Consider the following 27,733-nt stretch of genomic DNA (forward strand, 5'->3'; position numbering starts at 1 on the left):
CATAGTTGAATTTGTCAAGGTCAAGCTCACTCCATTCCTGCTGTTTCTAATTTAAGTTTGTTCATCTCATTTCCACATGGGTGTATGGTTTTTTTTTTAAGTCCACACAAAATCCATGCACATTGCACATATTTTAAGACATCGTTTTATAAGTCATATTCTATATGTAATGCATTTTGTCCACTCTTTCCATCTAAGAAATGCACTTTCTACATTTCTATAAATTATGACGTACAATATACAGCAATTAAAATATACCCACAACTGAAAAAGCATAAAACTGCATTAAAAGTCAGAAATATAGAGATCCCACTGAACAATTGCATCTAAATTAATGTATAAGTTCAGGACATACAAATTATTAAATCAGAATTAAAATTCAGTATTGAACAAATTTCTGACCAAATCTATTCAAAGCTTGCTCAAATTCTTTGGCCTAAAACAAAGTTTTTTGGTCAGGTAAACTGAGGTTAGGTTTTCAAGGCAACAAGCACAATCACTGCTTTTGAAAGGAAAGCAGATGAGCTGAGTAAAACACCGAAGAAACAATTACTATGTTTTCATCTAGTCTTTTCAAATCTCATCGTTGATGTGCCTTGACTATTGTTGACTGAGAAGGCTTTCAGCCGTGATCAAGTTGAAGCATAAAAGCCTTAGTGTATCTCAAAAAGAGAAGCTCCTAGTTTATCTTTTTGCTGAAAGGTACTGATACTACCTTTAATCTGTTATAAAAGGACAATAAACTACAGTTCTTTTGTAGCTACATTCTTATTTACTTAATGTTAGGCTACTTTATTCATTCTCTTTCCATTTCATGACCTTTGGAGCTAATGTGTTATAATCATAAAAAGAACAAAGTACAAAAATTATACACACACACACCAGTGGTGGGTTCTAACCGGTGTACCACCAGTTCGCTTCATGCACGTGCTTTGTGCGCAATCGCCACGCACTTGCTCACTTCACTCGCATGTGCGCCAAATTTGCACTTCGCGCAAGCACATTGAATAAAAATGCATCTCAGGCATGGCAATCCACTCTGCCACGCCTTACAGCTGGGCTAAAAAATGAAGGAATGAAGGTAGGTATAGAGTGGGGGCGGGTGGGAGGGCCCAGCTGACAGTCGGAGCGAACCGTCAAGATTTCCGTTACCGGCTCTCCTGAACCAGGAAGAACCGGTAGCATCCCATCACTGAAAGGAATAACAGTAAGGTCAGCATGTGTGCTATTAATAAAAGTTCAGTAGACCATTGTCATCTTTATCAGTCTGTAAAGGGTAATAAAGAAGTGGTTGTCCAGAGATAAGACTTTTTGTCCGTAGATATATTGTCCATAAATAAGTATAATATGCAATAGATCCTGTTTCAAATATTCTAGTATTAGCAAGGTTCTAAATGACTATGTACCAATTTCAAGGCAAGTTAGTTTGAAAAGTTGCCCTTTCAGGTACCCTAACTACAAGTTATTTCAGGTTTCCTGGGGGGGGGTGCTGGGGGGGGGGTTGAATCAACATTTTGCTTTGTGCTGAAAAACAAAAGTACAAACAAGTATGGCAGTGACAAAATTGGTGTTAAGCAATCCTTAAAAACACAGAGAAGGCAACCATCTGACCCCTGCATTTTACATGTTTGTGTCCAGACACCTGTACGATGGTGTTAACATCATCTCAAAGTGGTCACAAATTTAATGAAAAAAACAAAACAAAACCCCACCTTCCCCAGAGAGAGATATGGGTGACCTTTCAATTGAAATGAAATAAAAACATTCCTGGCCATTGCTGTCACCTTTTTATACTTACTGTTTAGTTCTGATGTTTTGTTAAGAAAGGAAATCATTGTTGGTTTTATCTGTGAATTTGTATAGACTCTATATTGGAAGGTAGTAGTAAAATGTGTATATGATTACAGTGTAGGACAGGGGTGTCAAACTCGCGATGACAAGTTGTTGTCTCAAGACATATCGCAACTTTTTCCCCCTTCGCTAAACCAGGGATGGGAGTGGCCAGCATGTGATGCATCCTGTCCACGAGCCGTGAGTTTAACACCCCTGGTGTAGGACAATCCACTTTTTCCAAATAATAATAGTGTACATGTTGAAATATCTTTCTGGGCTCACACATGTAGCTTGTCCATTCTTTCTTGCAGATATGATTTATACCTCAGATGTAAAGCTCTAGATATAAAGGCAAAATACTTTAGATGTAAAGAGGAAGAAAACCTAATTGCTTTCTGCACAATTACAGTAAGAACCGCATCTACTGAACGAAAAGGAATGCAATAGAAAGAAAAAAAATTAGAAATAAAATATTACACAACCGACTTACTTTGTTCTGTTTCAAATTTTCTGACTGGGGAAAAAGCACTCAATTTTCATGCCCTCTGTCTTTTGTAGTCCTGTCTCCAAATGTGAGAACAGTCAAGCTGAAACCTTTTCTCAAAGGATTTCTGTTAGCTATGTATTAAAATAATTCCCAAAAGTTAATGTGATATGAAGAAAAGGAAAAAGAAATCACAATCTCTGTTTCCTGCGTTTCTCCAAAAGGCCTACAGAAAATCCTTGAGGGGAATTTTATATTATTGATAGAGTTAATCACAGAACTGGGAACGAAGGAAGATGATCTAGTTGTAAGTCCAGTGCAGACCATCATCTTATAGTGGGCTTGAATGGACTGTTCATTAAGATAAAGGAAAGGAACACCAAAACTAATTTCTCACCATGGAAAAATAGAAAAAAATGCAAATTCAACCATGCATTACTCATGGCTTATGCAGAAAGGGATTGTTTCCTAAAAATTCAAGAAATTAAAATTGTCCCCATTGTATTAGGAGCAACAGAAAATGAAACCTTAAAACCCCAGGCATCAGTAGACATATAGAGATAAACCGTGTCTACACACAATGAGAGTTCTTTGTTTTCCAAGGATTGGATATACCCACAGCATAGAAGTTAATTGTACAAAGTACTTTATTGTAGCACATACCTTTCCTGTTGCCCTGCGTTAATGCCACTGTTCTAGGCTATGCAAGTTGATGTAGCCATGGAAAAAAATCTCTCTGAAGAGTAGTGCTTATAACAAGTAAAAAGCATATGTCTGCCTCCCTCCAAGAGTTCCTACACTTGTTATTGATTAGGTGTTGCTCAATGTGGTTGCTCTTCCAAAACTGGTAGGGCAAGCTACTATATATAAACAGGCAGCAAACCCCACACTCACTCACACTGACAATGTTACCTAGCTGGGTAATGAAACATCTGCAGGGAAACAATCAAGCTCAGAGAGCACCAAAGACTCCATTCAAAGTAATCCCATCAGGGAGCCCAACAGCCTTAAAATAGAAGTTGAATGTTAATGTCACTGGATACATATTCAGAAAGAATATTCATACATTCACAAGCTCCAGCTCCCCCTGCTCTTTTCTAAGTTTTCCCATTCATAAACATCTCCCCGAGTTGCTGGAGGCATTGTCATTCAGTGAAGAATGTGGCTTCCTTTCTTGAAAAGAAATGTAAGGGACATGGCAGCGGTGTCTATGGGTTCTTACATTGTGAAATTTTAATATTAATAAGTCACCCAAGGTCACGTGTATGAGTTAGGCAGCCGCAGCAGTATAAACTTGTTGAGTAATAATATATAAGAAAGTTGTAGACTATGTCCTACACCATGTAGAACAAAAACTGATTCAGCTTGTTGAAAATCATCTAGAGATTTTCTTCTCCACTGGGAAAGCCAATCCCATTTATTAATGATTGAACTGTACTTTTCACTTAGCACTATTTCAGATTTTTTGGGGGGGGGGGTCAGTAGGCAGAAGAAGACTTGTTCTTCTACAAGGAATTCATTTAAACTATGATGCCTGAAGAAGTCATGCAGGTCTGTTTATTGATCACTCCTTTTTAATGGACTCTAAAAGCTAAAACCACAAGGAATGAATTAATTGCAAATAAAAATACGGTCAATAAAACAACATCATCAAAAGTAGGTATAGATAAGTAATCCATTGTTGTAGGTTCCAAATATAGACTAATGAATTTGTCAGCTTCAGCTACTCATTCTGCTAATCTTACAATTCTGCATTATTATTTTTTAAAACTGGGATGAAAATTCCTGTTTATTCTAATACACATATTGCTGCAGTCTGCTTTCTTAACACTACTATATTCATTATGTGATATATATTTTTTTTCTAATTGGAGAAACATATCACCAAATGTGGAGTAGAGATAATGGAAGATATGATAGTTTTGATTACATATTAGTCTAAGAATGAAAGATTAGGTAGGTTCTCATTAAAATGGAAACCAAACAAGATTCTCTCCTAATTGCCAAACAATATAAATTATTATTAGGGAGGAATCTTTCCCTGATAATTGCTTCCTGAACAATTAGCATCAGTGATAGATGTCTTAAATAGTCACAAGTAAAATTGATCTGTGAAAGATTGGGGGACTCTGGAAAAGGAAGTAAAGAGAATGCAAATGGTGGAATAGAATAATTAAAGAAAGGATGCAAAAGGAGGGACAGAATGAAATGTGAATGACAAAAAATTAAAACAGTTTTTTATTTACTTTAAATAATTAAATAGAATTATTAAATTGTCCTGCAGTGAGTTGCTCCTTGGTGAATTGGCTGCAGATTGGTTCCTTGTTTGCAAAACCTATTCTTCTTTTGGGGGGTGGAGGGGGAATGTGGGATGGGAGAGAGCTCAGAAATGTTAACATTACATTCATAGTTGACTGAAGATGTGACTTCCAGGAAGCGGATATTTCCGTTGACAAGCAAAAATAAAACCAAAAGGTATTTTCTTCATGAAAGGGGCTGCGTGGCTGCCTTCTAAATATAGTGTGCAAATTGCAATTGCTACAGGAATAAAAAAATAAGGTTTCCTTTATAAATGCCACCCCTGAAATGCCACCCCCTGAAAAGAGACCTTTGATTTTTCTGAGTACACCAATCTAGTATTAATTTAGCCAGAGCCCATTCAAAATGGGAGGCAATCAGTAGCTCTTGTTGGAACTCCGCAAATGATCTGATCTGAAAATGCCACCGGTTCTTTCACCACTCCCAAAGTGGCACTTAAAAGAGCCTTTTGTATTATATAGCTTGTGCTATTCTGTATTAGTTAGTAAAGGCAAGGACCTCGTTAACAAGGACTTTTCCCTGGGGGATGCTTGTTAAACTGACGTTTCCTTCTTGAGTTGGAAAACTTTCTATTATGGAGACTTAAACTGCTCACTGCTTCTTCCTTCCTAGTCTTTGGGTCTCCCTATTCCTCTCAGCAATTTTGGAAATCATATTTTCTAAGTCTATCATGCTGAAGCAGTACTGCCAGGGACCTGGATTGACACCCAGCAAAATAATGAAAAATAACTTATATTTCTCTTTTTTCTTTTCAAAATGATGGAAGAATTCCCAGAATCTTTCCTGAGACAAATGTATTCTTCAAAAGAGGAATATTACCTCTGGATCCTCCAGGACTTGCAGCAGATCAAGACATTGGCATCCACATGGCAACAGACACATACTGAAATATGTACACCAGTGGTGGGTTGCTCCTGGTTCGGTCCGGTTCTTGCGAACCGGTAGTAAAAGCAGCGGGAGGCTCCACCCACCTGCCTGGATGTCATCATGGATGATCTGCGCACACGCAGAACCACGCAAGAGAGAGAGAGAGAAGCGAGCGTGCTCCCATTGCGAACCAGTAGTAAAGGTAAGTAGAGCCCATCCCTGATGTACACTATACATGCTAAGTCCTCAGTCTTATGTCAAGGTCCTCAGTCTTACGATGAGATCCTCGGACTTATGACACAGCGCTCTCATTGGCTAAGACGCGCCCAGAGACGGCGGGAGAATCCTGGCATCATCATTGGCTGAGCGGTTTGACAGCTACTGTATAAATAGCTGTCAAACACCTGAGCTGCTGTTCTAGTTCTGAAGCTGTTCTGTTAACTGTTAGCATTAAACCTTTGGTTCCTCTTACACCTGTCTTGCCTCAGTTACTGCCCCCCATCGCTCTAAAGAGCACTGCAGAACACACAAATCTACCCTACAGTACATATTTTCTCCCAACAGATGACTTGGAGTCAGAGGGAATCAGACTGCAGAGACCCCACTAATAATTTCCTGAACATAATTTGCATAAATAGCAACATTGTCTAGCTTCTTTTCTGAGGTATAGTAAAGATAGGTTCTTATATTGGCATATTTTCCCCCTCCCTCAAGGATGTAATAAGCAAGACAACATGGTTATGAGGAAGAATCCTATACTAGGTTGACTGGGGATCATTTCACTTATACTTATGTTGCTTGTGAATGAATTATCCTATTTTAATTGCTTGACATATACTGCTCTGTGGTGGACACAGTTCAAGATTGTTAACGACCATTGTTACAGTAAATGTTATGTTTCCTGAAGCAATGAATTGAAATACAGGAATTGAGTGGATAGGTTATTTCCTCTATCTTGTATTTCTAAACAAGCAGTACAAGAATTCATGGCCAAAATTTCTTTGGGTGAAAAGGAATATTGGGCCTCTCATATTTAGTGATTCTAGCCATACAATAACACATTTGACAAGAGACTATGCAATGTTATTTCAAGATAATACAAATATCAAATGAAGGGTTTTAAACCTGCTATATTCTGAAATTAAGGCTTGTCGAATTCAATAGGACTTATTTCTGAACAAGAACAGCATTGTTTGTTGTGGTACAAAAGCACAGTTTAAATGGACATACTGACAGATGCAGATATTGAAAAATGCACCCTAATTTATATAACACAAATACTGAAATAGGAAAAAAAAATAGATCAAATATCTTACTTTGAAGATTTGGAATCCATTGAGACAGGAACAAAAGATGAACTTCTAACTAGAACTTCCTGGTCCAGTTATTCCTTACTGAAAGAAACAACAACAGAAATAATTCAAAAAGCTTGAAATCTTAATTTTCACAGAGATTTAGATTAGAAATGTTTTCATCACACTGTACTTCTACAATTAGCAACTGACATAGAATGAGAAAGCCCTATCAAATCCAAACAATACATCCACTGAATATAATAAAACTTAAACTATCATGTATCTATTTGTGCTAGTACTGAAGTTCCATATACCAAGCAAACTTTCTAAAGAGGTCGAACTACATACACTATGTCAGTTTCAAGTTCTATAGTTGCCTTACAGCTCCCTAAAACCATTTAAAGTCCTGCAAAATATCTTTATTAATGTTGTAAGTGGAACACTCCAGATCTCACCACTGTGTAAGTGAAACAACTGTGATCTTAAGGAGAATTATAAGCTTTCCAAACTTGCATATCCAGTAGTTTTATATCCAGTAGTTCTATCCAAATTATATTTCCCTATCAGGAAAAGAAAACCATGCTATCACAAAGCAATTGTTCAAGAATTTTTGACCAACACTTGACCAGTTAGGATTACAGCGGTCTAAAATACACTTTATGGTGGCTGTGATAAAACAAAACATTCATAATTGCTTTTCCCTATTATGGTGGATACTGAATTCAGGAAATGTCATTTTCATTACATATATACACCATATCTCTGTGAAGTCTTCTCTTCTTCCAAATGGAAGTCCTGGTTATAACTTAATAAAGAATTGAATGCTGAGATGATGCTGTGGAAAAAATAACCAAACTAATTTCACCTCCAGTTGGTCCATTGATCTGCGGTTCATCAGAATAAATATATTTTGAAAGAATGGGTATTAATTGCCATGAAGCTCTAAATATGGAATGGCAGCTCACAGTTCATGAACTGAAGTCTTCTTTAACTTAATAATGTCCCTTGGCATACTTTTGCTCTTTGTTCAGTGCAAATGCCAGACCAATGAAAGATGAGTAGACCTAAACCAGACAGGTAGTAGGACATGTTCACAAATCTCCTTCAATATCTTTGTATGTTTGATTCCCTTAGAGCAGGGGTGTCAAACATTTCATTGATGGCCACATTAGGGTTGTGTTTGACCTCAGGGGTCAGGAGTGGGTGTGGCCAGGGTGGGTGCAGCCAGCATGTCAGTCCGGTCAGGGGGGTGCCTGTGGTGGCCCGAGCGCTCTGCTAATGAAAAAGGGCTCCTGAGCTCCATTTTCAGCTGCGACAGCCTCCTGCCATTCTCTGCCAGGGAAAACCTCAGGGAGGGCCGTGTGTGGCCCTCGCAAGCTCCATTTTTGGCTAGGATGGCCTCCTGCAACCCTCTGCTAGAGAAAACGGAGCTCAGGAGGGCTGCGCAGGCTGGTCCTTTAGGGCAGCCCCGCTGGCCAGATCTAAGCACCCCACGGGCCAGATCCAGTCTCCAGGCCTTGAGTTTGACACCCCTGCCTTAGACAGGTCTGAAGATTTATCACAAAAAAACAAAAACAAAAAAATAGATATTATTAGAGCAGATCTGTTTACACGTCTTCTGCAATAAGTAATGTGAGTAAGGCACCCCCCACACGTATCAAGAATTTTGTAAGCACAAGTCAGATGATCAAATGTACACCTTCTTTCAGGTCTTTGTGTTAAAGCAGAGATGGGCCATTTGTGAACTTTACATCACTGGAAGCCCCCTAACTAATTTCTTATGCCCCTCAATTAATTTTAATTAATTCAAGCCTCTGGCAAGAGAACTCTAACATAGTCTGCTATGGGCAGAAGGAGGACAGAAGAGGAAAAATGTTAGAAAAAGTGAAGAGAAAAGAGACACGTCAGAGAGAAAATGGATGGATAAACCCATGTTTAGCTCTTTCCCCATTTCTCCTTGCTTCTGTTCCAGACACAATTAACATGCAACCATTTTACAGAAATCTCTTAAATGAATGAGGAAAAAGCAGCTCACCTCTATACTAAACAGAGGAAGCCTATAAAGTAGATGTGAATGCAGCGGTGTTGGGAATGGAATTGTGAACAGATGCACATACCTTTCTAGTTTTGGCCAATATTCGGTTATGCCTCTCTCGATCAATCTGCAACTGTTTCTGAATCCTATTCTTTAAAGAACCATTGGAAGGAGGAGGAATTTTCTCATGATCTCTCCTCTTGGGTTTGATAGAAGTGTAAAGTAACAGGAAGGTTGAAAACAAGTTGGGAGATCTTTATACATTGGAAAACAGGATACCTTTGTGCATTCTCAACTGCTCTGACACTAAAGTATAGATTGGTATTATGATTCCCCAAATTCCAGGACATAAAACAATTCTCCTGACCTGAATTAGCAGCATCCTAAAATATCCTGTATAACAGGGGTGAAATGCTACCGGTTCATACCGATTTGGGTGAACCGGTAGTAATCAAAGATACTGGTTTGGGTGAACCAGTAGTAGAAAAATGCTACCAGTTCAGATGAACCAGTATTTCTGATGATCAGCTGTGCCGCGTGATTTATATTTGCTAGAATATAAATCCGGCTTTCTAGCGAATCTAAATTGCACAGCAGAGCTGTCATCCCCCCCTCGCTGTTCTACTTACCTTCTTAAGCTTCCTTTTTCAGTGCTGTGCGGTAACACCTGCGGTGCGCACCATGCACACACGCAGTGAACCAATAGCAAACTTTAGAGGATTTCACCACTGCTGTATAACCTATCTAGCTGTGGTTTTGTTAGTACAGTGGTAGTTTCAGTGATTTTAATCTAACTTTTACATTCTGTTTTCTGACAATTCCTCTGTGCAGGTCACATATATAAATATTTTTCTCAAGGCAGTGGAACAGCTTGGGCTACAGCTTGAGAAGCAAAGGGGAGAACGAATCCCTGGGAACATTTCCCAAGATGTTATAAGGCTATATAAATCCACAGAGAACAGTCTGACTGAAGAATGTTAAGTGACCATTTCTTCAATATCTGCCTGTGACAAGACAGAAATAAACCCCTGTCCTTAATAGTGAACTTGTCATGCAATGGACAGCTTGCACTAGTTTCATTGAGCTAATTTGGGAAAATTAAATGTATTACTTTGAAATGTTTCTTTATCCCTTATTCCTAGATATAATCCTCTTAACTATGTAATTCCTTGTTAATAATGCTGATAGATCTTCTTCTCTTGTTTTTATCTGTTATCTTATCCTCCAGTCCTTCGTGGGCAATCAAAAGTGATAAGTCATAAGGGAATAAAATAAATCAGTATGTTTCCTAGTTTAACTAGAACCAAAAGTACATGCTGGTGAACTGCGAGGCTATAGAGCTAACTCTCACCTTGAGTGAGAGTTCAAATGCAAAGCGCTATCGACATCTCGGTTCTTATTTGAGAAAGTACAGTTAGTCCTCAATTTACAACCACAACTGAGTCCAAAATTTATGTTGTTAAGTGAGGCATTTTAAGTGAATTTTGCCCCATTTTGCGACCTTTCTTGCCACAAGTTGTTAAGTGAAACATTACAGTTGATAAGTTAGTAACCCGGTTGTTAAGTGAATCTGGCTTCCCCGTTGACAGGTCGTAAAAGGGGATCACATGACCTTGGGACACAGCAATGGTCATAAGTATGAACCATCTGCCAAGCATCATGGGGATGCCACAAAGGTTGTAACTTAGAAAAACAGTCATAAGTCACATTTTTCAATGCCATTGTAACTTTGAACGGTCACTAAGCAGACTGTTGTAAATCGAGGACTGTCCGTAATAGGGGGTAGAGAGAATGCAAAGGAAGCAGAAGTGGTGTGGTTTGTTGTTAAGTAGATAGTGTCAGACAAAAGTGTACTAATACTGTTGCCTAAAAGTATAGTAAATAAATTAAGACAAATGCATCATTCTCTTTTTCGGGATGTCTGGTCACAGACGAAGTACATCCCTGAATAAAAGATAGCATGACTTTATTTAAATGAGTCCTCAAAACTTGTCTGTTTCCTCAGGCTTTTTGTTACAATAGACAATGAACCTCTTGTGTTGGTGTTTTGGCTTTTTGATTGGGGTTCTTTTTCTGGACTCTTCTGTTTAAGTTTTGAACTATTGTGTGTTCTAGTATTTTTAATTCTGTAAGTTGACCAGAGAATTTGCAGTGTGAAGTGGCCAAATACCAACAGTTCTTCTACCTGGTGAACTGACCATACTACGAGTGTTAGTTTTCATTAAAGGAGATGAATAGGCGCATTAGTTCTCCATTCAGACACCTTCAACATTAGCATGGAGAATACCAGGGAAAGACTGAACGTTATAGCTTAGACAACGTTGACAATAACATTGGACCATGCCTGGGAGTCTCCTGTCATGTCAAGTCAACAAGTTGAGCTTAGTGTGAAATGTCAGTAAATAGGTAACTTCTAGCAAAATCACTGATTGTTAAAAAAAAGAGTTGTGTTCTGACCTAGGCTTCCCAAGAGCATGAAGTAGACTCCTTGTCCTGACAAAAAACCCTTTTTATTAAGTTACTGTGAATTCTTCTCATTCACATCCAGCAAAGTCTTTCACGGGAGAATTTACAGTCATAGACCTTATCTGGCTTGGAGAGCTGCCAGGCCGATATATTCAAAACTTGGCAAGGAGTCAAGAACCAATTAAGCGAACTAATTGTCTCCTGCAAACTCCACTCCCCTTTCGCTCCTCTTTTATTCTCTCTGGGAGGGGCCATTCATTGTCCACCTGTGGCCTTACTCCCAAGTCGACCCTTGTTCTTTAGCTGTTCCCTTCATCTGGCAACTCTGCGCATGCGCACACTGGGAACAGGCTCCAACTGTTCGTCTGCCTCACTGATGTCTGCCTCCAAAGGCAGCTGATAACTGGCATATGGCCCTGGCCCTCTCTCTGCCTCTGACGCAGAGCCATCATCAGAGCCTTCCCCAGACTCCAGGACTAGCCCATGTTCCTCCCCAACCTCTTCACTGTCTGAATCTGCTGCCAACTCTGCTGGCTGCTGGTGGGCCACAAGAAGTTGCTGATGCTTTGCTTCAGCATCAGAACTAAATTATTCTCCAGATGGTCAGTCAAATGATGAACCAGCTGAGCCAACAGGAGGGACAAAATCTACCACAATTGATGGAACCCTTTCCAGTTCTGTTCCAAGTGACTTCATGTTGAACTAAGAATGGCATGCAAGAAATCTGGTGATTTACTGTTGAGCCAAGATGTAAATTCTAACAAACACACACAGTGGTATAAATACTTCGTCCTCTGTCCCAGGATTTCCAGTATAATGAAGTAGCTTTTACCATGCTTGAATCAATCGTTTGACAAAGTGGCTGCACATGAAAATAGCAGGGTATCTTTGCATTAAAAGAATCAAAATCAATATGTGGTAGTTGACTGACTTTTAAAAAGTGAGGAAAAGCTAGCCTCTGAATAATGTAATTGCCAATACATTTTAAATTCAGATGTCTGGGACAAAGAATATTGATTCTAAACAATACATGCACATCTTATATTTTCCTAGGACAACTGATTGGTCTTACTGGCTCTCTGGATTAAAAATGGCTGGTTTAGGAATTTAATTATATGTTCTTGTCTCTGGAGCAGATATAGAAGCAACCAAACAAAAGGGAAACCAATTAGCAACTCTGTTGATTTATCCTCCTGAGCACCAGAGGCTTACGTGAGGAGATGTTTAGAAATCTGTGACCCGAATGATTCTGTGATATTTGTTAAGTAGATTTGGCCAAATATGACTAGAAATTCTCTTCATGTTAAAAACGTCACTTTAATGTTTAACATGACACTCATATTAAAAATGAGTGTCTAAAGCAAAAGTTAAATGTAGCAAGATATTGGGAAGGAAAATAATTTGATTTTTTTTCTGTCACTTCCTATCTTCCCATTTTAATCCTTCATGTATTATTATTTAAGGTTGTAATTAAAGTGCTAGACAAGGAGAGATTCAAGTTCAAATCCCAATCTGCTGCTGTTGTTCAGCCACTTCCAAGTGTTCTTGACACACCAGTATCTGCTTCTTTCAGTTGTTGTAAGTTTATGCTTGCATCATTTAGCCACATAGTCTTCAGCGCTACTATAACTACCATGAGATAACAGTTATCATGAAATGGCAGAGAAGAAATACAGAAAACTCTAGCTCTTTCTCACTGTCTAATGGTTGTGTGGATTTGACCAGCCCAGATTTTGTAATCTTACCACTAAGTCATGAAGTTTAATATAAGTTAGATCAGGTTAGTTAGATGTGTGTTCACTGTTAAGTAAGTTAGATGTGTGTTCATTGTCCCGCACTTTAAACCAGGTGTTTAATTCTGAGAGAAAATTCTGAGAGGATGCTATATGTCTCAACTTGAAATGCCAAAAGAAAGGTAGTATATATATATATATATATATATATATATATATATATATATATATATGTAACATATTAAATTGTTAATTGTTGATTACTAAGCTAGCATTGAATAGTTCCAATAATTTCTAAGAAAATATGCTTCATACAGGGGAAAGTGTTCCCCTCATGGGGGCGAGGGAAATAAATATACACAAACCACATAGAGATCAAACAGAAAATCCTATCTAACCTCCGTTTATTTAGACTTAATCGTTCTACTTGGTCTTATAACTATACCATAGGTGCACCTGTTTTTAGAAATGCATACATTGGCTTCGCTCATACATTGGCAGCACAGCCATGTGCTTCTCTCCCTTAAAAGTAAGTCCTGAGTTCAGGAAATGTAGCGTGCATATTTTTCAACCTAAGGAAACACAATTAAATACAGGGTTTGACTTCAAAAAGGATGAATTTCAAAGTCTGACAGAAGGGAAACAATCAGAAAAACAGAAGTCCTAAATGATCATTCCTTCCAGAATGCTGCAGGGGTTATTCAAACCATAATAAAAGAATACTAGTTAGAATATATTTCAGAGATCAGAATATATTTCGCATCAACAAACCCTCGCTTAAAAATGTACTTGCTTAGGAAGAGTGAAGTTCCCCGTTCAAGGAAATTGTAGCTTTTATGAGCAACAGAAGTGGCAGAACTCCAATTTCTATGCAAAAGGGCATGACTATATGGCAGCAGACATGAAAAAATATCTGAAGAAGCAAAGAATTATACATCGGATTACATTCCCCTCTATCCCAGAAGAGAATGGCATAGCATAGAGGAAAATATGTTCCGTAACAGAAATGATGAAGTGCCATCTGCCACTGATCTGTGACCCAACCAAGGCCATAAATGCTACACCGTACGAACAATGGCATAGAAGGGAAGCCCAGCCTAGGACTCATTCAAGTGTTTGATTCTAAGGTTTATGCACCAAAAGAGAAGGGCAGAGGAGGAAAGAGAATCACAGATGCGAGGAAAGAGTGAAGAATGAACGGTCACAGTTCTGCAAGGGATGAAGGATTGGAGACCTCTCAGCCCAAACTCTTAAAGAGTGCAGCATCACTTATTTGGAGGAAAGGAAAAATAAAAAACATCAGACCTTGTTTCCCCTCTCCTGATAAGCAACAAGTTACGGGCTTCAAAGGAGAATCACTCACCCAGAATTCAGTAGCAAGTTGGAGCCAGAGATTGAGATACTGCACCCTAGATAATCAGAAAGAATTATGCCCCCCCCCAAAAAAATTATACTTTGTCAAAAGGGAACAGATAAAAGAGACTTCTCATAGGGTGATATGGAGAGAGAGTCAGCTGCTGCATCTATGGAACAGAGAAAAACAGGAAAAGAGCACTCCAAAAGAATCATACCCCCTTTCATCCACTGAAACAGAGGCTGTATCTGTAGTACAAGAATGCCAACAGATATTGAAATGGACTTGAACACAGAGGAGCCAAAATCAACAGCTGTAGATGCTAAGATATTCTATGCAGCGGTGGGTTTCACATTAAGTTACTACTGGTTTGCCCCGCCCGCCCGCACACACTCGCTTTGTGCATGTGCCTAGTTCGCGCACGTGCCTGCCTTCCACACATGTGCTTTGCTCTCGCGCATGTCTTCCGCGCATGCGCTCGGCCTCAAAAATGTGCCTAAATAGGATGGTATAGAGCCGGGGTGGGTGGGCAGGTCCACCCGTTATTTCCACTACCGATTCAGGCAAATAAGTCCGAACCGGCTGAATACCACTTCTATGTAAGTTGCTTTTTTTAAAAAAAAAGAAATATCTGGTCCTCATTTCAGGTTTGATTTTATCTCGGCAGTAACATAGTCAAATGGCTTCCCATGACATATTCCCTTTGCTCCTTCCTCCCTCCCTCTCATTCTATGTCTCTGTCTATCTCTTCTGTCTGTCTGTCACTCACTCTCTCTCTCTCTCTCTCACACACACACACACACACATACTCACATAATACTAACACATACATACACCTGTAAATGTAATTCTCAATACACAACCATGTGAAAGTTAATAGAAAAACTCTGAGCATAGCTACAGCATTATAAAAATGGGTCTTCTGTTTTATTTTTAATGCTATATATGAGAAATAAATTAATTTGATACCCGCAGGAAGTGGGTTACATTTTGGATCATTCATTTCAATTGCCTGTCCTTAAGCAAACGAAGGTTCTGCAAGGCCTAGGATTCCTTACTGATAAATCTTCTAGTCTACCCACAATGCACTATTTGTATTTTAAAAAATGGAAGAGCGGGATCCACTTAACCTATCTTTGCTTGATACTGGCTGCATAAAGAGTGAGACCCTTACAACATCATATGCAATTTCTGATTTAACTCACAACTGCCTCACAGTGGGAGAATCCAGTTTATCCAATAAGTGAATGTCATTGGCACCTTTTTTTCAACTGGGGTCTCTGCAATTTGGCAGCATTTTCTACTCAAAAAGGCATTTGGGGGATTTCCACATGCCGTGATTTAATTCTAGCACATTACCAATTTTATTGATAAATGCTTCAGAAATGCCAACTGACTTTAACTTATCCTTACTGCAAACACTTGGTGTGGTTGTCTAGTGTTATTTCTCAACACTAATTAGATCTCTTGAAGATAGTGAGGATACAGTCATATAGAAAATATCGAGACAAAGACTCATTTTTCAGATAATACTTCTATTAAAAATACTGAAGCATTTCAACCTAAACAAACCCTCACAAAAACATTTATTTCTAAAGAAATAATTCTTGCATTTTAATTATTTTATTTGTTTTGAAAAGTTTTTACAAACTCCCCCATTGGAAAAAAAATACAAAAAATTGCAACAGAAGACAAAAACAAAATAGACAAAAAAAGGGATGAGGGAAGGATTACAAATTTATTATATCAAATATCCATCCAAAATAAAATATTTTTAAGAAGTCTTGATTAAAGAGAATCAGTTATAATACACTACTGTTGTACAGAGAATAAATGTAATTCTTACTAATTTGCTGCACAAAAATGCGAATATTTCATCCTTCATAGAATCATTTGCAAAAATAGCTTATTAACACATGAAAATCACAGATGTTACCATTTTAGTCACTTGTCTGCATTGATGTTGTAAGATGTTAGGGTTTACAGTGGGGCAAAAAAGTATTTAGTCAGCCACCAATTGTGCAAGTTCTCCCACTTAAAAAGATGAGAGAGGCCTGTAATTGTCATCATAGGTAGACCTCAACTATGAGAGGCAAAATGAGAAAACAAATCCAGACAATCACATTGTCTGATTTGGAAAGAATTTATTTGCAAATTATGGTGGAAAATAAGTATTTGGTCACCTACAAACAAGCAAGATTTCTGGCTCTCACAGACCTGTAAATTCTTCTTTAAGAGGCTCCTCTGTCCTCCACTCAAAAAAATACTTTTTTGTCCCACTGTATATAATAATATGATTGTGTTGAATTCATGTTGATAGCATTTATTAGAGCTGTGACTTTGATTTATTGGATTTTTTAAAAATTATTATAATGTCCTATATATATTTTATATTTTGCTGTTAGCTGCTTAGAGTCAAATGATGAAAATGGCCTAAAAAATTAAAAAAAAAGAAAGAAAAAAAAAGAAAGAAAATGGCCTAAAAATATTTGTAATTATTAAATAAATTTAAAGTTAGAACAGTGATGATATATTAATCATGTAAGTGTACTTCTTATAAATGTACGTAAGGGTACTGATGACGTAAGTGTTTATTACATAAGTGTACAAAGCCATTACGGCACTATTCACCCATAACATTAAAGAATACTCCATGGTTTACAAATCATTAGGGTAACCTCAATAGCTCGATTAATTTATCACACTTTATCACACCTTTCAAAATTATAGATTAATACAAAGCTTATGTCTGGGTCTCCGACATGTGCACACCAATATCTAATTTGAGACAGAGAGACAGATAGATAGTAGATAAATAGATAAATTAGATATCTTACACAGATTAGATAGACTTTTAGAAAATCTTAAGTAATATCTAGCTCTGTCAGCATGAACAACCAGATCCCACAGTAAACTAACTACTTTATTGCTCAATGACTATTTCACAGGAATCTTCCCAGAGTGGCATTTCTCCAGACAAGACTAGATAGCAATCGGGGGGGGGGCGAGGGGGGAGGCATTGGACCATGTCTTTTGTGCCTACATAACGATTCCAGATTAATTTCCTGCTTGACTCCTTCTCTCTTGGCTTCTGGCCAGTCTCCTTCCAACAGGTTCCTTCCCACAGAAAATGTCCAAATTGTGAGAAGATCAAAATATTTATATAATTGTTTTAAAATAGTCCAAACTATCGTATAAACAATCAGCTTGGTGTAGGGGTGAAGGCATCAGCTAGAAACAGGTAGACTGAGATCGAATCCTGCCTCAGGCACAAAGTCAGCTGGGTGGCCCTGGGCCCGTCACTTCTCTCAGCCCTAAACAGTGGCAAACCACTTATGAAAAACCTTGCCTCAGCCAGTCTCTGAGAGACTGACAAGATTGAATGCAAAAAAACCAACCATATATATAAAGAAAAGAAACTAGAAGTATTTTTAAACACATCCTGAACTATGGATGCTTTTTGATGTTCTTATCTGTTTTGCATTGATGGCTGTATTTGCTTATTTTTTGTGTCATTTTCATTGCAGACATATCCAGAAAAAGCATCCAGAAGCAGTAAAACGTATTTGGAAGGATATGAAGCGATTGGAAGTTGAAAATTAATAAGCTCCTTGGAGAAAACCAGTCAATAGTTGTAAACAATCAAGCTTTTGTAATCAACTGCTGTTTCCTTGTTCTCTGTGCAAAGAGCTATTTTCTCTAAGAGGGATAATTTAATAAGTAGCCCTGTCAAAAAGAGTCAAAAAAGGGACAACAGAGAAATGATCAGCTCTAGATATTGTAGAACGGCTGCTGCTAACAATCTCAGGCAGCAAAACAGTATTACAGCTGATATGAACAAGTCCCTATTTGAGAAAAGTTGAGTAGGTCTATTTATTAAACACAATTTAAATTACACTTTTTGTCTGAACCTCAAATCTTTCTCTCTTTTTCTTTTAAAATATAAAGCGGGTTTCACAAAATTTAAAATGTGTAATGCACACATGTATGGATAGAAAGACAGATAGACAGCCACCTCTGAAGATGAAAGTCATTCTGTTCCACTGAAAGGATTTCTGATTGAAGACCAGAAACCTCAAGTTAATCGCTTGGTGTAATTATGCTATTATATAAATGACCATAACGGTAGATCAGTGCAATATGCCTTCATTACTTTAAAATGGTCTCCGAAGAATAATTGTAGATTGAGTAATCAAAGTTTATGAACTCCCTGCCCCCCACATTTATAATATAAAACAGACTCCATGATTATTCAGATGAAACATTTGTTTTTCCGGGAACCAAGCATCATTAAACCAAGTTTAACTTAATAACAGATAAGTAAAATGAAAACAAAGGGGGAACAAGACTATTCTTATCCCAAATTGGTGCATATGAATTAGGAATGCCACTCTTGTTGGAAATTTGGGAGCTGCAGTCCCAACACAATCAAAGATTGTCAGAGAGCTTGCAAAGGAACAACTAATGAAACAAGAATCATAAGTTCACAGTACAAATGCTGCTTTTTTGTGGCCTCATTGTAATGTTGTATGCTAATAAAGAAGCAGCATCACAGAGCATGTTTTTATCATTTTAGATTGAGACAAATGCCTTTGCCACTATATTCTTTATTCTCAAGAATTCCAGCCAGAGATGGGTTTCAGCAGGTTCTCACCAGTTCTGGAGAACCGGTAGCAGAAATTTTGAGTAGTTCGGAAAACCGGTAAATACCACTTCTGACTGGCCCCGCCCACATCTATTCTCTGCCTCCCGAGTCCCAGCTGATCGGGAGGAAATGGGGTTTTTGCAGTAACCTTCCCCTGGAATGGGGTGGGAATGGAGATTTTACAATATCCTTCCCCTGCCACGCCCACCAAGCCATGGCCATAGAACCGGCAGTAAAAAAATTTGAATCCCACCACTGATTCCCACCATTCTTTTTATTTATTTTCTTCCTAGTTTTCTTGTTTGAAACCTTATTGTTTTTTTATGAACACAGTACACTACAGATTCTGGTCTGAATTTAGGAATGGCAAAGGATAATTTTGGAATATTCTTCAGTCCACCAGCCTGCCCCAAAATATCAGGAACATTTGCAAACATTAATGTTTTTATTTCTAACACTCCATTTAAATCAGAGAGTGTACTTTTTGCAATAATTATAGATACAGATATTCTGAACATAATGAGGGGATTAATATTCTTTAACAAGCTTTGAGATTTATAGCTGATTAGGCTTGTCAGCATGTTTGTTTTTCCTGAGAACATCTGTTTTGTGTGTCTGGTCACACACACACACACACACACACACACACACACACACACACACACACACATGCACACCAGAGCCTGGGTGCTTTATAGCAAGACTCTCTTCATTAATAATTCTTGTAAGGATCAATTCTATATTTAAAATTATTTTTCCTCAGAAATAATATAGTACTATAGTCTGCAGATATATGTCTAGAATTGGAAAAGGATCTGGCAGGCTAATCTGCACTAGCAGTAGTTGATTAACCGATTAAGGCTTTAATCTTCAAATGTTAGAATAGTCCCCTAGGCGTTATAAAATGTGTCAGTTTCTGGGAGAGATAGGGAAGAAAATCTAATATACCTGCCTCCCTGTGATTTCCAACAGTAAAAATTACAGAAGCTCAAGGACAGGCTTACATTCCCTCAAACATGTAACATAAAAGGGAAAGAATCAACATATACAAATATATTTCCATTTTTATATCTATCCCCTCTAGGTGTTGCTAGGAAAATGTTTAAAATACTGAAAATCCTTTGATATTGGAGCACAGTCCCTGACCCAAGATTAATATTACTCGGAGATAAGGACCCAAGAGTTTGTGGATTCCTGCCTCTTCATCAAACGTCGGATAGGGCTGTTATCTGAGATACCTGACAAAGAATATCTGCGGATTACAATTCTAAGTTCTGCAGAAGAGTCTAATGAGTGGCCTATCATTCCTGGTGTTTTATTTTAAGAGGGAAGAGAAGGATCCTTAAGCTCACAAAATGAAATGATGAAGCCTCTGCAGGGTGGAGTTGATTTAAATCGACTCGATTTAAGTCACAAATTAAATCACGATTTAAATCTCTAGTAAAAAGGCTTGATTTAAATCTATTCAATTTAAATCATAATTTTTAAAGAGCAACTGTCATCTCTGTCCCGCAGCGGCTCCTCCTCTGACTCGCTGTTAACTCACCGACAGTCCCAAAATTGCAGAATGCTATTTCATGCTATATAACTAAGCTCCATTTCAAGCTGAATAAACTAAATTATTAATGTATCTTAAATAGAAAACTACCTTTAGATAGATTTTTACTCCGAAAGCATTTTATTAAAATAAATTTAATAAAAATAAAAAAAATCTGATTTATTTTTTTAAAAAATCTGCTTTATTATTTTTTTTTAAAATAAATCATTGATTTTTATCCACCCTGAGCCTCTGCAAAGAGAGGTTTTATAAGCTTAGGCCTCAACCACCCACCCATTCAAGGCTCCTACTAAGATCACACTGAAAATGCCCAACAGATCTTCAGATGCTTATTAAAGCAGTCTCTTACCAAGAGTTAAACTAATGTCAGTGGAACCAGTCCAATATTTTGGATATGTAACCAGGGGTGGATTCTACTTACCTTTACCACCGGTTTGCAACGGGATTGTGCATGTGCGCTAGCTTTGCTCGCACATGTGCTTTGTTTCTGCGCATGCGCAGATCGCTGGTGATGACATCCGGGGCAGTGGGCGGGGCCTCCCGCCGGTTTTACTACCGGTTCTTGTGAACCGGTCCGAACCAGGGCAACCCACTACTGTATGTAACACAAGATAATTTCCTTCCTATTCCAAATACAAGAGCCCGGTGATACTGGCTATTGAATTGTACTGCTCCACTCCCTGTTATAGCAAATGAGTTTTGGTAGATCTTAAGTACAGGTAGTCCTCACCTTATGACCACAATTGAGCCCAAAATTTATGTTGCTAAATGAGAAATTTGTTAAGTGAGATTTGCCCCATTTTATGATTTTTCTTGCTGGATTTGTTAAGTGAATCACTGCAGTTGTTACATTAGTAACCCGGTTGTTAAGTGAATCTGGTTTCTCCATTGACATTGCTTGTCAGAAGGTTGCAAAAAGATGACCACATGACCCCAAGGTACTGCAATCATCATAAATGTGAGTCAGTTGTCAAGCATCCAAATGTAAATCACGCAACCATGGGGATGCTGCAATAGTCATAAGTATGGAAAATGGTCATAAGTCACTTTGAATGGTCACTAAGCGAACTGTTGTAAATCGAGGACTACCTGTACAGCTTCTGAGCTGAAGAAATCCAAAGGACCACTCTTGGTTAAAAAATCCATATCCTGCCATCTAGTGTTCGTTCAGATTTTGCAGTCCAGATAACCGTACATCAGTTACTACCCACACAGCTAATAATACCTGAGGCCATTATATCATTATGAAATATGATAAGGTATATGAAGATATTGGATAACCATTTGTCTGAAGTGGTGTAGGGTTTCCTGCCTAGGCAGGGGGCTGGACTAGAAGACCTCCAAGGACCCTTCCAACTCTGTTATTCTGTTATTACAGATAACAATCTCTGGTGGTGTCACTCAATGGGACTTTTATGAAATGTTTGGGGGTCATGCTTAAAAATATCTATATATCTATACATACAGAGAGAGAGAGGGAGAGAGGGAGGGGGAGGGAGGGGGAGAGGGAGGGAGGGAGGGAGGGAGGGAGGGAGGGAGGGAGAGAGAGAGAGAGAGAGAGAGAGAGAGAGAGAGAGAGAGAGAGAGAGAGAGAGAGAGAGAACAATTAACGAGAGCTTCTCCAGAATGTGAATGCAACTATTAGGTAACTTCTGCAACCTCTCAATAGCCTCTACATTTCAACCTTCAAACTGTTTTAGAAAGATTACGTCCCATTGATTTCACAAGTGAGTAAAATAAAGCATAGTCAAGCACAGTTAACTGAGATCAGGCTATCAGCACCTAAAGGCTTTTTCAAAAACATAAATTGACATGCCTATTAGTTGTAGAGCACTACAGTTCAAAAATGATTAGCCACCCATGTGATTCATTCATTCTTTATTATGATTTTGGGACATAGGTAAGGTCAGGTTTAAAACTGTCTGCTCACATTTTATCATCTGTCAAGGGGAAGAACATAAGAAAGCCTTCCAAATGTTTGGGGATTATTTCTTCCAGAACTGACAGGTTAGCTGGGATTTTCGGAGTTGTCGTTCTAATATATTTGAAAAGCTGGCAACGACTGTCAAGGAGATGGCATTAATGAGCTGGCCTCGGCAGAGATTTTGACTTTATCTAAACGGTAGCAATCACACTGAATGATATGAAACACCCTTATGCGAGACCCCTTTCCTATTCCTGAATGAGACATCCACATCTCCTTATTGCTTTTCGAATAATGAAATATTCTTTACCGATTGTAAGTAAGTCAAAATATAGAGCTTCTTACTAAGATTCTCTATCCTTTACCTGAAATTCCATCTATAGTAATTCTACCTGATTGAGTCAGAAGGAGTGACATGGTTGATTGAGCCCAGCCCTCGTGGCTAAATGTTCAAGCAGCTGCCAATATCTGATGCCTTTGCCACTTGAATTGTTCACCGTTCCCAATGATCATTTCAAGAATTACTACTTAGCTGACTAAGTGGGCCTCCTCCTTTCCTTTCCTATTTCTGGGTTTGTTTGTTTTTTCTTCATGTCCTTTAAACAAGAGGCAGAGACCGTCTTATTTTTATTCCATACAGAATCTTCACTATCTTCGAAAGACTTCAACAATTTTAATTAAGAAGTAGGAATGAATAAATTCAGTGCTGAAATCCAATTTTTTTTTACTACCGGTTCTGTGGGTGTGGCTTAGTGGGCGTGGTGTGGCTTGATGGGCATGGCAGGGGAAGGATACTGCAAAATCCCCATCCCCTCCCCACTCCTGGGGGAAGGATATTGCAAAATCTCCATTCCCACCCCACTCTGGGGCCAGCCAGAGATGGCATTTGCCGGTTCTCCGAACTGCTCAAAATTTCCGCTACCGGTTCTCCAGAACCAGTCAGAACCTGCTGGATTTCACCCCTAAATAAATTCTCCTTTTTTGATATAGGATTCATTCTGATACCTCAGAATGTTACAGTTGCTAAGTAAACAGAATGACCATTTATGTTCCATGGCATTTGAAACAGAAGTCCAGTAACGGCGCTAGGTACCTCTAAGTTGAAAACCCTGAAAATTTGGGTATAGATGCAAACTCGGTTTATAAATTACAACATACCTGAATGACCTTTGAAGTTTTGTGACTCTGCAGCAAAGGCAGGTGAAGGGAAATGGGTAGTCCTCATTTACCGACTGCCTTGTTTAGCAACCATTCAAAGTTGCAAGAATGTAAAAAAAAACAAAAAAAAAACAGCTTTGTGACCAATCCTCACATTTATGCCCATTGCAGGATCCTTATCACACGAGTGCCATTTGAGCACTTCATAGCTGGTGCACGTTTATACAATTGCATGGTCACATGATCAACATTTGGGTCCTTCCCAACTGGCTTGTGTCAATCAGACAGAATGCAATAGTAAAATCCTAAATTGTGAGCCTCTAATGAAGAGAAGGACCAGAAAAGACATGATAGCAATGATAGACATGATATATATATAAAAATACGGTAACTTGCAAGAAATTTCTGTTGCCAAGTGAAACATTTGTTAAGTGAATTTTCCCCGTTACGACCTTTCTTGCTGTTGTTAAGTGAATCACTGCAGTTCTTAAGTTAGTAACACGGTTGTTAAGTGAATATGGCTTTCTCGTTGGCTTTGTTTGTCAGAAGGAAGCAAAAGGCGATCGCATGACCCTGAGACACTGCAACCGTCATAAATATGAGTCAGTTGCCAAACATCTGAATTTTTCTCACGTGACCATGGGGAGACTACAATGGTTGTAAGTGTGAAAAACGGTTATAAGTAATTTTTTTCAGTGTTGTTGTAATTTTGAACGGTCATTAAAAGGACTGTTGTAAGTCGAGGACTATCTGTACTTATGTATGTGAATTGAAAACCGCAGCAAAACTGACATGCTTAACCTCAAGATGATTGTGACTATTATTAGAACAAATTCAGATGGAAAAGTTTACTACACAGGTGACCGCTGCAGCATCCCCATAGTCACATGATCAAAACTCAGACTCTCGGCAATTGATTCATATTTATGATGGTTGCAGTATCCTGGAGTCACGTGATCCCCTTTTGTGACCTTCTAACAAGCAAAGTCAACAGGGAAGCCAGATTCACTTAACCAATTTATCTCTAATTTAACAACTGCAGTGATTCACTTAACAAACGTGGCAGGAAAGGTTGTAAAACAGGGCAATATTCACTTAACAAAAAATTGGCAACAAAAAATTTGGGGTCTATTGTGGTTATAAGGCAGGGGCTTATAACTGTCGCTACCAGTTTGCTCGTGGGCGCGTGGAGAAGCTTCTGTGTATATGCAGAAGCATCCGGGTGGGTGAACAGAGCCTCCCACTGTCACCGCTACCTGTTCGCCCAATCCAGGGCTAATCGGTAGCAACCCACCACTGTTGTAAGGTTGTGAGGACTATCTGTACTTGCCAGAAATGCAAACTTGGATTTATTTACTAAAACATATTGCACGAATATTTGAAATCGATGGTGATGACCAGAGAAAACCTTCCAAACTTATGATTCAAATTTCTCAAGTACAGACCATTACATTCCTCTTTATAATTGCAAATACAAATGACAAAAAGTTACATGTAAGAGATTAAAGATTTAGATATTAAACGCTTAAGTCTCTACACAACACTTTATTTCCCAAGTTGGCTATTCAATTAACTCTATTCTTGATTGCTTATACATAAATTCACTTAGCAAAAGCCAGTAACACTATTAAACCAGTAAAACAAAAGTGCCTAATATTGTTACTAAGGTTATGCAAAATCTTTCTCCATTTCAGCTTTGGGCTTCGGGGATAGTGAGAGTGGATACGTCTTTCATGAAACATAACTAATGGTTGAGAGATCCGTATTTTTGCTGAAGGCGATTTCTTTCATCTGCATGTGCATCCATTCTTTCCCTCATTTGGGATGATATCAAACTAGTATCCCTCCACCAAGAGAAGAGATCTGTAGAGTCCACTGTTTTGAATGGTATGCAACTATTGTTTATTCTATGTCCCTCTTGATGGCCAATTTGTCTGAATCCAGAAATTCTGTAATGTTTTTGGAAGAGTTCTATCAGCAGAACCAGGAGACAGATCATTTTCATCAATATCACCTCCTCTTCCATTCTGTATGCAACCACACACTTAGCCCAGTGTGTTTTGAATCTTCACTATGTGACTCCAAAACTGTGTGCTTTGACCTATCTTAGATCTCCTTGTTTTCACCTAACACTCTGGCCTGACCACTATCAAAAGGCCCTAATACAATCTAGTTACAGATACTACCAATCCCTGATAAGTGGACAATACTCCACAACAAGTATCTCCTGAAGACCTGGCACAAGTACAGCATCCTGGTGGTGCAGTGGTTTGAATGCAGTATTTCAGTTCACAGCCTGAAGTTTGATCCTGACAGGCTCAAGGTTGACTCAGCTTTCCATCCTTCCAAGGTCAGTAAAATGAGGACCCAGATTGTTGGGCGCAATATGTTGACTCTGTAAATCATCCAGAGAGTGCTGTAAAACACTATGAAGCAGTATATAAGTCTATGTGCTCTTCTTATCCAAGTTGAGTGACATTATCTGACATATGCTAAACAAATTCTTCTCCATGCCCTGCAAGCAGTTCCCTGAACCCTTCTACCCAAGATGGCATGTATTACCTGAAACAGGTCCATCAGATAGCTCTCTGCAAATGCAATAAGGACGGAGAAGTACTGATACTCCTCTGGTCCTTAACACCACATGGTAAGCCTTAATAGTGGCTCTAACCATCTTTGGTTGAGTCCATTCCCAGTAGAACACCACGTCTCTTTCATGTCCCTTAACTCCACTCTGATGCAGGGGTGGGACAGGATTCACAAGACGGAAGAGATTGCATAGGTGTGATCTGATCCAAAACGTCAGCTGCTGTAAGGGAATCTCCCAATTCTGTCAAGATTCTTCTAAATATGTTGGTAACAATAAAGAAGCAACTTTGATCAGCTCATGGTGTTGTTCTGGTTCCTTATGCTTGATATAAATCTCAACAGACTGAGTACGTTCTCTTGATAAAGACAAAGGCTTCAGAATTTTCTGGTTGGGTGTGTTAGTGGCCTCCATCACTTTCTTCCCTGCAAGGGTTCCAAGCTTACCAGTCTTTTCACTCCTGTCCCTAGTCCAGCTAGAGATTCCACCACATCTGCCAAGTTATTCCAAGTGGCAACAAAGTCAGCAGATCAGCAGGAACAATCCCCAGTTCTCTCTGAAAACTATCTAGATCAGGGGCCTGCTACCTTAAACACTCAAAGAGCCATTTGGACCCGTCTCCCTCAGAAAAGAAAACACCACAAAACCCTTCCCGTGCCTGACTATTTCTTAAGCGGCCACAAAACTAGCATATGTAGTTGAATTAAACTTTGTTTTCTTCTGAAACTTTTCTCTTCTTGGATTTATCCATGGTTGGCCTACTGGGAGGTTGAAAAGCTCAATAAATTGCGTGCTGGTGGGTGTCACACATTGGCGGTTGTGACACATATTTTGAGGGACAGGGAGCCGCAGCAGAGGGGTGAAAGAGCCACATGCTGCTCCAGAGCCGCCGATTGCTGACCCCTGATCTAGGTCCATCTAGTCAAGAGGGGATGGTCTGAGCTAATGAATCCAGCGCCACTATACTAAAGAAGAATCTCACGGTAATCAAGGCATGATCTAATCATGACAAGGGGGACACCAAAGGCTCCCCCAATTTCAGATCACATAGCCACTGCTCAGTCAGGAACGCCAAATCTGACGTGTGACCACTGTTCCACGTCAGGTTCTCCATGACCTGGGGATAGGCTGGATCCATCCAACACTTATCATAAAGCATCATTAGTGTAAACTATTCACTGATTATCAGATGATCCATTTAAACAGGATTTAGAAGATGTATTTATCAAATATATTTTGTGCAATAAATTATGCTTTGGCATTGTTTAGATGCAATTGTTTGTTATCCTGAAGAATCATTCTCAACATGGGAAGTTAGCCACTATACTCTCTGAAATGTTATTTGCTCGTTTCACTAAGCTGATGAGATATTGCAGCATAAGCAAAAGATATTATCAGTGTAATGATTCAGCAAATAAATCCTAGACAGTTAACTGATTAGCCAATTAACTCCAATCAATTGGTTGCCATGTTCA

General features: G+C 38.7%; 1 protein-coding gene across 1 annotated transcript in view; it reads right to left on the minus strand.

Annotated features, from left to right (window-relative positions):
* Positions 1-27,733, minus strand: part of LINGO2 (leucine rich repeat and Ig domain containing 2) — an 810,496-nt gene that overhangs the window by 493,071 nt on the left and 289,692 nt on the right. The window contains exon 3 of the mRNA XM_060690421.2: positions 6,820-6,897. The gene's annotated coding sequence lies outside the window, so the exon portion shown is untranslated. The remainder of the gene's footprint in view (positions 1-6,819; positions 6,898-27,733) is intronic.

The sequence above is a fragment of the Pantherophis guttatus genome, chromosome 2, assembly GCF_059756535.1.
Source record: "Pantherophis guttatus breed Tessera chromosome 2, ASM5975653v1, whole genome shotgun sequence".
Taxonomy (NCBI): Eukaryota; Metazoa; Chordata; class Lepidosauria; order Squamata; family Colubridae; genus Pantherophis; species Pantherophis guttatus.